General features: G+C 43.0%; 1 pseudogene; it reads right to left on the bottom strand.

Moving 5' to 3' along the window:
• Positions 1–16160, bottom strand: part of LOC148147082 (uncharacterized) — an 85486-nt pseudogene that overhangs the window by 10976 nt on the left and 58350 nt on the right.

Here is a 16160-nt window from a genome sequence, read left to right as displayed (position 1 = left end):
AGTAACTTGATCAGCTGAGAAAGTTGGCGAAGAAATGTCAAATGCAATTTAATATAGATTTGTGTGAGATCTTGCATTTTGGAAAGTCAATACAAGGTAGGAATTGCACGGTCAATTGTAAGGGTTAAGTGGTGCGGTGGACCAGAGAGACATTGGAGCATTTGGAGTACTCAGATCGGAAAGATATCATTAAATTGGAAAGAGTGCTGAAGAAAGTTGCCTGGACCTAATGGACTCAATTCTCGGGAGAGGTTTAACCAGCTCGGACTTTTCATTCCAGTGTAGGAGAATGAGAGCGGATCTTCTAAAGTTGTATGTGATCACTTCGAGCATGGGTAAGGTGAAATCTCTCAGTCTTTTGCCAAGATTTGTAGAATTGAAACCAGGAGGACATCCGCTTATGGTTAGACGGGAGGAATAAAAGCGGAACCTGAAGGGCATTTTTTTTTAAAACTGAAGCTTGTACACGAATGTGCTGTCAGTGGATATAGTTGAGGGCATGGGGTAAATTAACACTTTTTGAAAAGCATTTGGGCAAATTTATTGATAGGAATGAACGAGAAGGATAAGGGCGAAGTGCAGAGAGATATGGTTAGTGGATGGACATTTAAAAGGCGGAGTTAGAATTCCTCTTTTAATAAAACAAGAGCACTTCTTTCTTCGAGGTTGTTGGTGGAAATCCCTCAATGGACTTCCTCTCTACGTTCCTTCTGGTCAACTTTCAATGTCCAATGTAATGCCCCAAGAACGTTGCCTCTGCCTTCGCTAATCATGTTTTCTTTAATTTTATTGTCAGTTATTCTTCTTATAATCATTAAATGTGTTCTGCCAACTGTAATATGTTACCTTTCAATCACTTGCAAAAGATCACTACATCATGCAAATACATTGTCTAATGTTTATATCTGACCACAATTCTGTTCATGAGTCTTTGAAATGTGGCTGGTGCATTATTCATTGCAAAGATCATCACTTTCAATTGATAAAGCCCATTTGGGTAACAAATGCAGAAACGTGTTTCCCTTTCTCTGATTATGGTATCTTCCAATAACCATGCCGTAAGTCCAACTTAGTCAGATGTGGGGCTTGTGAAACTATATGTATGCCGTCCTCCAAACTTCGTGTTGGATAGCAATCCTATTTTCTCGCAGCGTTGACCTTCCGATAGTCCACACAATTGTTGAATCATGTCAGGTTTGGGAAATAACAGAATCAGTCAACTTCACTCTCTCTGACTCAGTTCAATGATATCTTCATGGAGAACCACATCCACTTCCTCCTGGAACTGTGTGGCTTTGAAAGGATTACACTTGTGTCGTTGTTGTTTTTTTTCACATCAGTATTCCCTAATTCCACCTCATGCATAATCATGTAAGTCCACCCATTATTTTTCCTGGATGTGTCTTCACATTGATGCAATTAAGAATCGTATTCTTTGCTCCTGTAACGGTTAGCTCACTACCCTCTCCCACTCCTCAATAAATTACTACTTATTTAAATATTTTGAGGCACATCGAACTTCATGACATCTGGATTTGCTTCCTGACTCTGCAGGGCCGTACGTAACACCTGTTTCGCCATTTTCCTGTCTCTACTCTAGTAAGGTTTCAAGATATGCACATGACATACTCGATAAACCTTTTAAAAAAATATCCGGTATCTTTGTCAGATAGATTAACTGACACAATTTCTACTTTTTTTTATTTGGAAGGGATCACTAAACCTGGTTTTGAAGAGGTTTGCTACCAATGTTGGCAATACTAATACGTCACCCCAACGGAAAAACGTCAAAGTTTCAGCGTTTTGATTTGCACCTGCTTCATTCTATGATATTCCATCTTCTGGTGCTGTTTTCCTAACTCACCTAAACAATCTAATCTCTCCCTGACCTCACATAAATAATACAAGTGTGAGATCTTTGACTTCGGTCCTGTCAATCGCTGTTTAATTAATTTCAAAGGGTCTCTCACTTCATATCTGAATATTAACTAAAAGGAGAGAATTGAGGAGGCATCTCTAATGGCAGACAATACAAATGTGATACCTTTATCCCAACCATTCAGACAATCTTGACAGTATGCTGTTAATATGGTCTTCAGTGTCTGATGCCAACTTTCAAAGGCTCTCTGGTAAACAGGATGGTAGGCACTTGATCTAAAATGCTGAGTACTTATCTGTGCATGATTCCCTTAAATTCATAATCTTTGTCCGACTGAATCTCTCTGGGCAGCCAATACCATAAGAAGAAAGCTACCAACTCCTGTGCCAATCTTTTTGGCTTAACACTGCCCATTGTTTTCTCTTGGGATATCTGGTAGACACGTCCATTATGGTTAACAAGTACGGGTTCCCAATTTTAGTTTAGAAAGGGGACCTATACAATGAATCATAACCGCCGTGAAATGTACTTTGAATTCAGGAAGTAGCAAAAAGATGATAGTTTTTACTACTACCTGTGGCTTACCTAATATTTGGAATGTATGCCATGCATGGCAAAAACTAACCACAGCCTTGCGCATTCCAGGCCATTAAAAGTGCGTTTGTACCTTAGCAGGAATCTTCCATACACGTAGTCGACATCCTACAGGGGTTCAAGAGCTACCTGTAACACTTCCTGTCAGTATGCTACTGGCAATGCAATCTGGTGTGCTTCTGCTCATTTATCCTCTGCGCTCTGCAGTTTCATTGTAGGATTCTATCATTCAGTTAATACTGCAAGAAAATGCACTCTGCTTCCTTTTCTGCCCCCTCTCTCTCTTTCTGTGTGTGTGTGTGCGTATGTGTGTGTGAACATGAAACAACAACTTTTCAAAAAATCAAGACTTATTTTTCTTAACTACTTACTATCTGACGCCAAATATGTAAAAATACATGCTGCTCTAATAATCCACTTATTAATATTTACATTCACCTAATCTGAACACCACGGAGTCTCTGTCTCCTCCCTTGTCTTCAACCTTCCAGCTGCTTTTCTCCCTGGGTCCACTTCTTTTTAACTGCAAGTACGTTTTACATGAAAAGTTAGCTTTGATAGAGAGTGTTTTGTACTATCCTTGAGACCAAGACTTTCGATGGTCAGATAGTTTCGATGGTCAGAGGCTGTACAAAACTTGCTCCGCTGATTGATGGTATTTGCTCTCCCTCTTATTTTCAAAATACCGGATTTATATTCTCCCTTTGACACATTGAATTCTTATAACTTGATTGGTTTCCAGGTGTGTAAATAATAAAATTCTGCTTCCAATGGCTTCAGGTATCATGGATATGATTAAAAGAAACAACCAAAATTCAGGTATCCATTTGGCAGCTAATTGTTATATCTGGAACAGCCCGACCGTAAGCGAGCAGTTGTGGCTGTACTTTGAATTGAGCAAAACAGTCGACATTGTAACAGGTCAGCATGGACACGTTTGCATACTTAAGACTTAATGACTCATTCACGTCTGCATTTTTTTTGTTGACTCATGATCAAGGACTTGAAGGCACGTTCGAACAACGGCATTTCCCAACCTCGCACCAACTAATCAATACAAAATGAGATCTCTGCTATTTTTTTAATCACCTCCAAATTGACCTGGACCAAACACTGATGCATGTGATAACCCGAGAATAACGGTCTTCAGTCCAGTAACGGGCACTGCTTTCTGTATTGTGTCTGCTACCAAATTTGCAATGCGTTTGTATATCAGCTGTACACATGAACTTCCGGACACCTGTCAATAAAGACGTCAAAACTGTTCTGCAAATTCATTTACACTGCTCCGACTGGGTCTCATTTGTGAACGCCTCAACAAGTACAAATTCCACTGTTTTCGCAATGGTGATTCCATTTCCTGAAGCTCAGCTGACTCTGCCAAGTCATGTCATGATTCCCACCCTCCCTGTCAATTTGTCGCATTCCAAATAACAGATTACAATATTTTCCTCAGCACAGACACCAAGTTGTCCAATATTTAAACTTGATTTATTTTCCATCCCTGTCCAATACTCATATACAAGCTACTAGACTAGGTGGGATTGAGGTTCACAAGGAGGAGGTATCACAAATCCTGAAGCGTGTGAAAATAGATAAATACCTGGGCCGGATGGGACATATCCTAGGATCCTCTGTGAAGCCATTGATGAGATTGCCGAGCCTCTTGAAATGAACTCTAATTCGCAGTTGTCTCCAGGAATTGTGCCAGAAGATTGATGTGTAGCAAATGAGGGTTCATTGTTTAAGAAGGGTAGTCGAGGCAACCCTGGTAATTATAGACCAGTGAGCCTTACTTCAGTTGTTGGTAAAGTGTTGGAAAAAATGATAAGAGATAGGATGTAAAATAATCTAGAAAAGACTTTTTTGATTCGGGATAGTCAGCACGGTTTTGTGAAGTGTAGGTCGTGCGTCACAAACCTTATTGAATTCTTTGCGAAGGTGACCATATATGGAGATGAGAGTAAACCGGTTGATATGGTATATATGGATTTGATCAAGGCGTTCGATAAGGATCCCCACAGTAGGTTATTGTTCAAAATGCGAACGAATGGGATTGTGGGATATATAGCAGTTTCGATCAGTAATCGGCTTGCTGAAAGTGTAGTGGTTGATGGGAAATGTTCATCTTGGAGTCCAGTCACTACTACTGTTTCGCAAGGGTCGGTGTTGTGTCCACTGATGTTCGTCATTTTTATGAACGATCTGGATGAGGGCGTAGAGGGGTGGGTTAGTAAATTTGCAGACGACACAAACGTTGGTGGAGTTGTGGATAGTGACGAAGGATGTTGTAGGTTACAGAGAGACATAGTTAAACTGCAGAGCTGGGCTGAGAGGTGACAGGTGGCAAATGGAGTTTAATGCGGACATGGTGAGGTGATTCATTTTGTTCTGATTAACCAGAATACAAAGTATTGGGTTAATGGTAAGATTCTTGGTATTGTTGATGAGCAGAGATATCTCGTTGTCCATGTACACAGTTCCTTGAAAGTTGGTACCCAGGTTGACAGTGTCGTTAAGAAGGCATACAGTGTTTTAGCTTTTATTAATAGATGGGTCGAGTTCCAGAACCAAGAGGTTATGCTGCAGCTGTACAAAACTCTGGTGTGGCCAACCGCATTACAAGAAGGATGTGGAAGCTTTGGAAAGGATGCGAAGGAGATTTACTCGAAAGTTGCCTGGTATGGAGGGAAGGTCTTATGAGGAAAAGGTGAGTGACATGAGGTTTTCGTTACAATGAAGAAGGTTGAGAGTCGACTTAATAGAGACATATATGATAATCAGTGGATTAGATATGGTGGACAGGGAAACCCTTTTTCAAAGTATGATGATGGCGAGCATGAGGGGGCATAGCTTTAAATTGAGGGGTGATTGATATGGGACAGATGTCAGAGGTAGTTTCTTTACTCAGAGAGTGGTAAGGGTATGGAATGCTTTGCCAGCAACGATAGTAGATTCGCCAACTTTAATTACATTTAAGTAGTCATTGGACAAGCATTACGACGTAAATGGAATAGTATAGGTTAGTTGGGCTTCAGATTGGTATGATAGGTCGGCACAACATCGAAGGCCGAAGGACCTGTACTGCGCTGTAATGTTCCATGTTCTACCCCTTACCAACCTACACTTCAATATTTCTATTAACTTCTCTGTATTAATTTTAATCTCCCACAGTTTCATAATTTCATCAATCACTCTTTCGTGTAAAATTTCTGGAAGGTTTTGTGTATCTTCAAATAAGATTAGATTAGATTACAGTGTGGAAACAGGCCCTTCGGACCAACAAGTCCACACCGACCCGCCGAGGCGTAACCCACCCATACATTTACCCCTTACCTAAGACTACAGGCAATTGAGCATGGCCAATTCACCTGACCTGCACATCTTTGTGACTGTGGGAGGAAACCGGAGCACCCGGAGGAAACCCACGCAGATACAGGAAGAACGTGCAAACTCCACACAGTCAGTTGCCTGAGGCGGGAATTGAACCCGGGTCTCTGGCGCTGTGAGGCAGCAGTGCTAACCACTGTGCCACCGTGCCGTCCTCTGTATAGACACTCCGCTGAGGGTAATATATTGCCCTCAGCGGAGGTGGAGGGGGTGTGTCTTATGCATAGATTGCCTCCATCACTGAGTGCACATGAGAGTTGATTAACTTGATACCAACTCTGCTCGGAAACGTCCAGAATCAACACAGTTCAAAGAAACTGCCACTTCATGGTCACTGAGAGCACAGTGCTCTATCTAAATTTAGGTTACAGTTTATGTTGACAAAGATGACATAAAACTGTGACCACCCCATTTTGGAATCAAACTGAATTTACAATTTACACCTGGCATAGGCCAAGGGTCACACAGGAAAGGGTCACACAGGAATACGTTTGTGATCAAATAAATTTGTATTTAGAATACAGTCTAGTCGAGAAACGCAATCGGAAAGGTGTGGATGACAGTTTATTCAGAAACAACCCTGAGACAGAAATGAAGACTGGGGATAGGTAGCGGTGGCAGTGGACAGGTTTGATGATGGAGGGATCATTGAGGTACAAGTTAGCTTAGGACACAATGCGGTTATCTTGGTTCTGAACACTTTTGTTCCACCCCTGATGATTGTAAGTGATTGGCATGAAAACCATGGAATAGGAATGGAGGTTGTGATTGAAAGTGAATACAGTAGTTTATATATTTGATAAATATAGACAATAAAAATAGTGATGGCGTTCAGAATGGTTTACAGAATTAATAATTAGGCAGAGATAGACTTACCATGAACACCAGCAATCGCGAGGATTGGATAGCAAACTGCCTGAATAATCATCAGGACATATACAATCTGCCATGGTAACCATATCCAAACCTGAGAAAGCCGGTAAAAACCATACAATAACCTACTGTCCATTGTTGGCACAATTCCAGCCTAATGTTCTCAGATTCTGATCCATTGTTGTAACATTCCAGTCTAATGTTCTCAGATTCTGATCCAACGCCCAAACATTCCATTCTAATATTCTTAGATTCCAATCCATTGTTGTAACATTCCAACATAATGTTCTCAGATTCTGATCCATTGCTGAGACATTCCAGTCTATTGTTCTCACATTCTGATCTATTGTCCGAACATTCCAGTGTGGTGTTCACAGATTCTGATCAGTTGTTAGAACACTCTTGTCCAATGTTCTCTGGTTCTGATCTATTCTTGGAACATTCTCATCTAATGTTCCCTGATTGCGCAGATCTCATATGAATATGTACCCTTAAGAGAGCGATTCTGTGGGACATTTGTGTTTGTTGCTGCTCTTTGCTGCTCTTACTGACTAATCTACATGTCCTGTTTTGTATGTCAAAACGTCGGATCGACTCATTGATTTGATGTAATCAAAGCATTAGCATTCAAATTCGATTCGATTTTGGTATCCTGTGGCATAGTTTAAACTGATAAACGAAATGCGAATTTGATTTGTAACATAGTAACTAACCTTCAGCTATTTGCTTCACAGCCAACTATTACAGTTTTAAACTGGTTGGCACATTATGTGCTTGTCCAATTGTTGCCGCCTTTCACTTTCTCTGAAAGGTGCAGGGCACACCACAACACTTTTAATGTAAGAAAAATACCTTGCCTGGGTGGAATGTTGTCATCGCCTGCTATTGATCTTATTCCTCATGTCCAATTACTCTAACAATGTTAGCTGAAAAGGGGAAGGCACAGGACCTGCATACCCTAGATGGAGTGGGAGGGGCATTTGAAGTCTTCAGTCACGCGGCAGTGGGGTGAGTGGGTGAGGGTGTCCCATAGATGTTCTCTGTAACGATCCTCAAGAACGTGTCCTGTCTCCCCGATGGAGAGGAGACCACACCGGATGCAAAGAATGTAAGGAATGATCTTGGTAGAGGTAGAGGTGAATTTCTGATGAATGTGGAAGGATCCCGTGTGGCCATGGATGGAGGTGAGGGAAGCGGTGTGAGCACAGATTTTGCACTTCCTTCAGTGGCAGAGAAATGTGACAGGTTTGAGTTGTGGGCTGGTGGGGGTGGTGGACTTGCTGTGTGAGTCGCCGAAGGTCTTTTCGCAACGCTGATAGGGGTAGGGAGGAAAATATATCATTGGTGGTGGGATCCGTTTGGAGGTTGCGGAGGTGGCAGAGGATGATGCATTGTTAGCGAGGTTTGGTAGAGTGGAAGGTGTGAACTCGTGAGTTCTGTTCTTTGCTGCGTTGTGAGGGGGAGGTTTCAAGGGCTGTGGTGCATGAAGTGGAAGCAATGCAACGGAGGGCATGGTAAACCAAGTGGGAAGGGAAGATGCGAACCTGGAATATTCTGGAGGCTAACTGGATATTCTGAGGTGGAATTGGCCATCCTGGGAATGGATGCAGTAGAGCTGGAGGAATTATGAATAAGGAATGGCGTTTTTACAAGGAGATTAGCAGAGAGGAGATGTTGTCTTGGTAGCTTTGGGAGTCGGTGGGCTTGTAGTATATGCCTATGGATATTCGTTGCCAGAGACGGTGATGGAGAGGTCCAGGAAGGGGGTGGGGGGAGGTGTCCAAGACGGTCCAGGTAAATTTGAGGTCGGGTTCGAATGTCTTGGCAAAGTTGATGAGCTATTCACCCTCCTTGTGGGAGCAAAAGGCAGTACCGATAAGCTCACCGAGATAGCAGAGTAACGGTTGGATGTGGTACCGGTGTAACTGTGGAAGATGAACTGAAGAGAAGAGTTAGGTGGGAAACTTTCGTAAGCTGAGACAATGGGTCGACCGGTCAGGTAAATTTATAAGTCTTCGGTATAAAGTAGAATCGGGCAGTGCGAGAATCATAAACAATAATTTTGGAGGCTGTTGATGGGAAATCCTCAGAGGTAATGAGGTTGTGGATGGTATATGAGTTGATGATTTAGTGATGAACGGTGAGGTCGTGATCAAGGGGACAGTAGGAGGAAGGATGTGAGAGTTGGCGCCAGGCTTCAGCAGTGTCCAGGTCAGTGTGCCAGACTGCTATTGCACTCCCTTGTTTGCCGGTTTGTTGCTGGGGTTGGGGTTGGAGCAGAGGTAGTGGAAGATGGCACGTTGTGTTGGCGAAATGTTGGAGTGGGTGAGGTAGTTTGACACGTTGAGGTGGTCAATATCACAGCAGCAGTTTGAAGTGAAGATGTCAAGAGTGCATAGCAGGCCAGCACGGGATGTACAGGTGGATGTGGTGCGTTGTAGGCGGGCGAAGTGATTGTCGGTGTGTGAGCGGGTGTCTTGGTTAAAACAGAAGGCACGGAGGCAGAGGTGGTGGAAGAAACGTTCAAGTTTTCAGTGTGTGTCGAACTCATTTAGCTGGGATCATAAAGGGATTTATGTGAGGCCTTTACTGAAGACCAAACATTCGTCCTCAGTGAGGGGGAGGCCTGGGGGGATGGTGATGACACAGCAGGGTTGGGGGCTTGGACCTGCAGTTGGGCTGGACTTCGCGATGTGATGGGAGTTTGGAACTGGAGTCAGGCTCATCTCCAACCGATCACCTCCTCTCTCACCTTCATCTACCCTGCGCTTTCTCAGCTACATTCCCCCTCAACCCACTCCTCCGAGTTATCTCTCAGCCCCCAGCCCACAAGTCTCATTCCTGATGAAGTGCTAATGCCTGAAACATCGTTTCGCCTCCTACTCAGATGCTTCCTGACTTGCTCTGCTGTTCCAGCATCTCACTCTGAACTCAGCACCCTTCAGCACCCTGTCCACTCGACTGAACGTTCAAGGAAATGTGAACATACACCTCTCGGTTTCTCATTTCGGGAACACTTCCCAGAATGCTACTATTAACTGTACAAGTCCCGACCTGTTTTCCCGAATCAAAATGCAGCACCTCGCACTTATCCAAACTGCACCTGCTATTCGTTGGCCCATTGGCCTGTGTGATCAAGATAATGTGGAATAACAAAACTGTGGCAGTAATTGATAAATTTCAGGAAGTCTTAACTGGACTGGATAGAATCTTAGCGGTATATATTTTGTATTTGGACTTCCAGATTGCATTCGACAAGTTACCTCACAAAAGGTTAAGTTAAAAGCTTTGAACCAGTCGATTCTGCGAAGGAGAGATATAAAGGTAAAGAGAGAGAAAGTAAATTACATGGTGAAACTAGTGAGGAATATCATCGCTGGACTATAAATCCAGAGACCCAGATAGTGTCATGATGATTTGTTGGCGTATGTTGGAATTTGGGCTCAATTAAAAACTAAAATCTGGAATTCAAAGCCTAATGGTGACAACTACACCATTGTGGATTGACGACTTAAAAGAAGCCATCTGGTTCACCGATGTCCTTTAGGGAAGGAAACTACCTTTCTCTCTTGGACTGGCCAACATTGATACCAGACCCACAGCACTGGTTGATGCTTAACTGCCCACTGGGTCGTAAGGGATGGGTAACAAATGCTGGTCTGGTCAGTGACGCCATCAACGGGTGAATGAATAAGTTTAAAAAGGGAGTTTTCTATATAGAAAGGCCGAAGTGAATATGGACTCTTTCAAATGGAATCGAGGCAGTTATGGGGAACAAAGTTTTGATGAAATTATATTGGCATAGAAAGGGAACTGAGGACTGGACAGCAAGAAGAGTGTAGCGCTAAGGGGTTCTTTTTCAAGTTATATATCTCCTTGGAGGAAGAAAGCCAATGTCCTGGAAATTGACAGATTTTAACAAAGGGTAAAGGCAATTTGCGAGAGGAATAAACACAGTTCAGAAAGATATTGATAGGTTAAATAATGGAGCAAAAAGCTGTCAAATGGAGTGTGATGTGGGAAAAAGAGAAGTTGCTCATTTTGGAATGCAGAACAGAAGAAAAGATTGCAATATAAACGGAGATAAACTTCAGAAACTTACAAACTACTGTCTTGGAAATGGAACACACACACAAACTTGCAATTCAGGCTTAACAGTTAACTAAGGCGGCTCTCATTTCAAAAGGTTTGAAGTTAAAGAGTCAAGACGTTTAACTGTAACTGTATAAGGTTCATGTCATTGCACACCTGGAGCAGAGTGAGCAGTTTAAATAGAACATAGAACAGTAAAGCATAGCACCAGCCCTTCAGCACTTGATGTTGTCATGGTCTTCTATCCAACTAGAACATGAGACTTATCTTTCTTTGTACGATCTTTCATGTGCCTATCCAAGAGTCACTTAAATGTTCACTAAGGTATCTGACTGTACTACAACTGCCTGCCGTGCATTCCACTCACTATGGTGTGTGTAAAGAACCAACCTCTGACATCTCCCCTCAATCTTCCTCCAATCACCTTAAAATTATGTCCCCTCGTGATGGGCATTTCTACCCTGGGAAAAATAAAGTCTCTGGCTATCCACTCCATCCATGTCTCTCAGAGTCATCTCTCATCCTTCTTCGCTCAAATGAGAAAGGCCATCGCTCCTTCAAACATTTTTTACAAGACATGCCCTCCCCTCCAGGCAGCATTCTGGTAAGTCTGCTCTGCACCTTCGATAAAGCTTCCACAACTTTCCTGTAATGAGGCAAACAAAACTGAGCACCATTTTCTAAACGTGGTCTAACCAAGGTGCTGCAGAGCTGCAGCATTGTGTATTGAAAATCGGCCTTGCAAGGAAAATGACTTCACACTTTTCCAAGTTGATCTCCATCTGCCACTTATCAGCCCAGTTCCGCATACTGCCAATGCCCCTCAACAACCTACAACAGCCCTACACAGTAAGCACAACTCCAACAAACTTCGTGTCATTGGTAAACTTACTAATCCACTCTTCCACTTTCTCATTCATGTCATTTGTAAAAATCTTAAAGTTAGATGTTCCAGAACAGATCCGTGCGCGATATCACTGTTCACTGAGCTACAGGATGAATACTTTCCATCTACCGCCACCCTCTGCATTCTGTGGAACAACAAATCTGTATCAAGACAGACAAATGCCACTATATCCCATGCCTTCTTACTTCTTGAATCAGTCTACCACGGGGAACCTTGTAAAGTGCCTTCATGAAAGCTATATAGACCACATCCACTGTTCGCCCGTCAACATAATTTGTCTCATCCTCAAATAAATCAATAAAGTCTGTGAGATATGACCTTCACCTCACACAACCATGCTGACTATCTTTAATCAAACTATCATTTTCTAAATAATCATACATCATGTCTCTCAGAAACAACCCCAATGTTTTGTCCATCACTGACGAAAGAATGATTGGTCTGTAATTCTCAGGATTATAAATATTCACTTACATTAACAAAGGAATGACAAGTGCTATTCTCCAATCACCCAGTGGACAGGAAGGACGCAACAATATTCGCCAAAGGCAAAACAATCTCTTCCCTTGCTTCCTCTCGTAATCAAGATTATATCCCATCTGGCTTATGGAATTTATCTATTCTTATGGTTTTCTTCCTAAAATAGCCTGTTCTAGTAAATAAGTCTGTTCAAGCTGTCCTCAGAGATGTAAAAGTCTCTCTCATAAGTGAATACTGAAATAAATTATTTATTAAGTACCTCACTTACCTCCTCTGACTCCAGCTGCAAGTTCCCTCTGCTATCCTTGTTTGGTACCATCCTCATTCTGGCCACCCACTTCTTCCTTATGTAAATTTACAACGCCTTAGTGCTTTCCTTAATCCTAAAGCTTTATCGTACCGACTTCTCGCTCTCTTAATTCTATTCTTCAGTTCCTTCTTGGGTACCACGTGACCATCCATAGCGTTCTTCGATCCTTGGCTCCTCAACCTTAAGCAAGCTTCCTTCTACCTTTTGACTCAGTGTTCCATATTCTTTCTCTCTCAAAGGTCAGTCGACCGACCATCCTTTCCTTGCCTCAGTGCAATAAACCTGTCTTGCATTATAGGCAAGTGCTTCCTGAAGAATCTGCACATTTCCGTCGTGCATTTCCCTGGGAACATCTGTTCCCAATTTAGGTTCGCCATTTCCTTGCCAATAGCATTGCATAACTCCCTCCCCCAATTAATTACTTCCTCGTACCGGCTGCTCCTGTCCCTCTCCATTAGTAAATGAAGGGATCTGTGATTATGATCACCAAAATGTTCTTCCATCGAGAGATCTGACACCAGGCATACTTCGTTAACAAGCAGCAAATGCAATATGGCCTCTCTTTAGTCGGTCTACCTATATGTTGAGCTCAGAAACCTTCCTGGTCACACCTGAAAAAAAAAACTGCTCAATCCAAACTGTTTAATGTGAGTACATTTCAATCAATACTAGGGAACTTAAAATCACCCATGACAGAAACGCTGTTAATTCAGCACGTTCTAATATCTGCTTCGCAATCTCCACCTCCGTGTATCTGTTTTCATTGGGAGGCCTGTAGAAAACTCCCAATAGTTGACTGTTCCTTTCCTGTTTGTTACTTCCACCCATACTGACTCTGTACATAAATGTATCTCGACGGTCTCCGTTTCTGCAGCTGTGATACTATCCGTGGTTAGCAATGCCACTACCCCACCTCTTTTAACGCACTCATCCCCAGTCCTTTTGAAACATCTCAACTCTGGAACATCCAACAACCATTCCTGCCTCTGTCATATCCAAGTCTCTTCAATGGCCACAGCATCAGAGTTCCAAATACTGACGCATGCCCGGAGTTCATCACCCTTATTCCTGATACCTTGTGCATTAAAATATTCACAATTTCATCCATCACACCGACTATCCCTTTCCCCAATAAAGTTCTTATTCTTTCCCACAGACTCTCTGCACGGTGGTTCTGGCTGCCTATTGACTCCTCCATTATCTGATCCTACCCACTGTAAATCTAGTTTAAATCGTCCTAAACAGCTCAAGTAAACCTCCCGCCCAGGATTTTGCTGGCCAACCAGTTGGAAGCTAAGAATCCTTCTTGTACAGCTCCCAGCTTCCCTAGAATGTATTCAAACCAATCACATATCTGATGCTCCCGCTCTTAGATCAGTTCTGCAACCACGTTTTCATCTGCACTTACTCTGAATTCCTCGCTTCACAAGCACATGGCAGTGGTTACAATCCTGAGATTACTACTCTGCTTATCTTGCCTTATAGCTTACAACCTCACTTCCCTATATTCTATTTTCAGGTGTCCTTCCCCCTATCCCTACCTACGTCGTTGGTACCAATGTACGCCCACAACTTGTAGCGGCTCGCCCTCCCTCTTCAAAATTCTGTACACTCGATCCGAGACATCCTTGAACCTAGCACTCAGGAGGCAACATTCCATCCTTGCTCACGACCACGGAATCCCCTGTCCGTTCCTCTCCCAGCTGAATCTCCTATCATTTCCCTTCTCCTATTTTCCTCCCTTCCGATCTGAGCCATAGAGTTAGGCTCAGGGCCAGAAACCTGGCACCTGTGGCTTTCCCGTGATAGGTTCCCTCCACCCACAATCATTGTCCAAAACAGTATACTGATAATTGAGGGGAATGGCCACAGGTGTTCATTGCACTGTCTGCCGTTTCCCTCGCCTGACATTCACCCAGATACCTTTACCCTATAATGTAAGTGTGATTACCGCCCTATAACTTCTTTCTATCAACCCTCAGCCTCCCGAATGATCTGAAGTTCATCCAGCTCCAACTTCTTAATGCGGGAAGGGGGTATAGTTCTTGCAGACCAAGTCAGCAGGGAGACCAGTGGTAACCCTTATCTCCAACATCCTGCAACTCGAGCACGCAACTGCCCTCAGAACCATACTCTTTCATTGCGGAACACCGGCATTTAGACGAGCAAAGGAACTGCATCCTAAACTGAAATACGTAGTAGATGACTGAAACCACTCCATCCACTCCACCCAGGAATTTCTTAACGTCAAAGCCACAGAAGTTGACGATAATGAGGTAATAGTTTCCTTTGACGTGCTGATGCTATTTACATCAACTGACTTAACCCTTGCCAAAGAAAACACTGACCCCACTGCGCGGACAACCATGGAGACAAACACCTGGAAGCACCAACTTCATCAGCAAGCTCAGAAACCACCAACAAATTGACTTGTGCCCCAGAACCCATTTCACCTTCAATTACAAAATCTACAAACAAATCAACGGCATGCCTATAAGATCACCAATATAAGGACTCAGAGCAGAAGCAGTTATGTAGAGTTTAAAAAGAGCATTCCTTCCAACCAACGAGCCCAAACTTTGGTTCGCTCTGTGGACGACACCTTTGTCATCACAAAATGCAACAAAGTAAAAGAAACCGAAAAACACTTAAGTAGCGTCCTTACCAGTATCAAGTTCACCAAAGAGGATCCAAACAACATCCGACTCCCCTTCAGAGACATCGCAGTAGAACACAAGGCAGATGCAGAGCTACAGACCACAACTAACCAGATAGTCATCTGCAGGATCAATTATCCCAAACCCACCAAATGGAGCTGCAGCAGAACATTATGTACACCAGCCACAACGTACTTGAACACCCAGGAATCTGAGGAAACACCTGTACGACGTATTCAGGTGCAAGAGGTGCAAGAGGTACCCAACAAGCCGATTCCTACACAATATACCTAAACACGAAGAAATAACACACCCAGATACTCTATCCACCCTGCCATACATGCAGAACATATCCGAGATGACAAACAGATTATTTCGGCCCCTAAGCAACATGGTCGCCCAGAAACCAAACCTCGCTTTGAAATAGCTCCTGATAAATTTAAGGACCGCATACCAACAAACAGCAGAAAGAACGTAACATATCAAATAGCCTGCAAGGACTGCAAACAAAGTTACATTGGACAAGCGGGCAGGAGACTAGACATAAGGATACACGAGCACCAACCAGCCACCACAAGACGTGACCAACTATCATTAGTATCCATACACACAGACGAAGAGTGACATCTGCTCGACGGGGGCTATACATCGAACCTCGGACAGTCTAAACAAAGACGTGCACAGAACCCTGGCATTCAAACTGGAACTTCAGTAACAAACATATCGACTTGGACCGCATTTACCAACCTCTCAGAAAAAGAACTGGAAACGCTATCACCTCCTACAACAGACCAATACAGATAAATGGCAACTGGGACTGAAAACCAGCCCTTCATCAGAAGATCATTGATTATGTTAGCCAGCTTGGTGACAAAACATCTGAGGACAAATCTACCAGCTCAGCAAGCTAAATCACAACCTGTTCCACAAGCTGATTTCAACAAGATTTAACCTCATTTTGCTAATGATGTCCTGGAA

This window comes from Chiloscyllium plagiosum, unplaced genomic scaffold (genome assembly GCF_037043375.1).
Source record: "Chiloscyllium plagiosum isolate Xiang-an unplaced genomic scaffold, Cpla_swu_hap1 HiC_scaffold_18, whole genome shotgun sequence".
In the NCBI taxonomy this organism is placed as follows: Eukaryota; Metazoa; Chordata; class Chondrichthyes; order Orectolobiformes; family Hemiscylliidae; genus Chiloscyllium; species Chiloscyllium plagiosum.
This window is presented reverse-complemented; position numbering and strand designations above follow the sequence as displayed.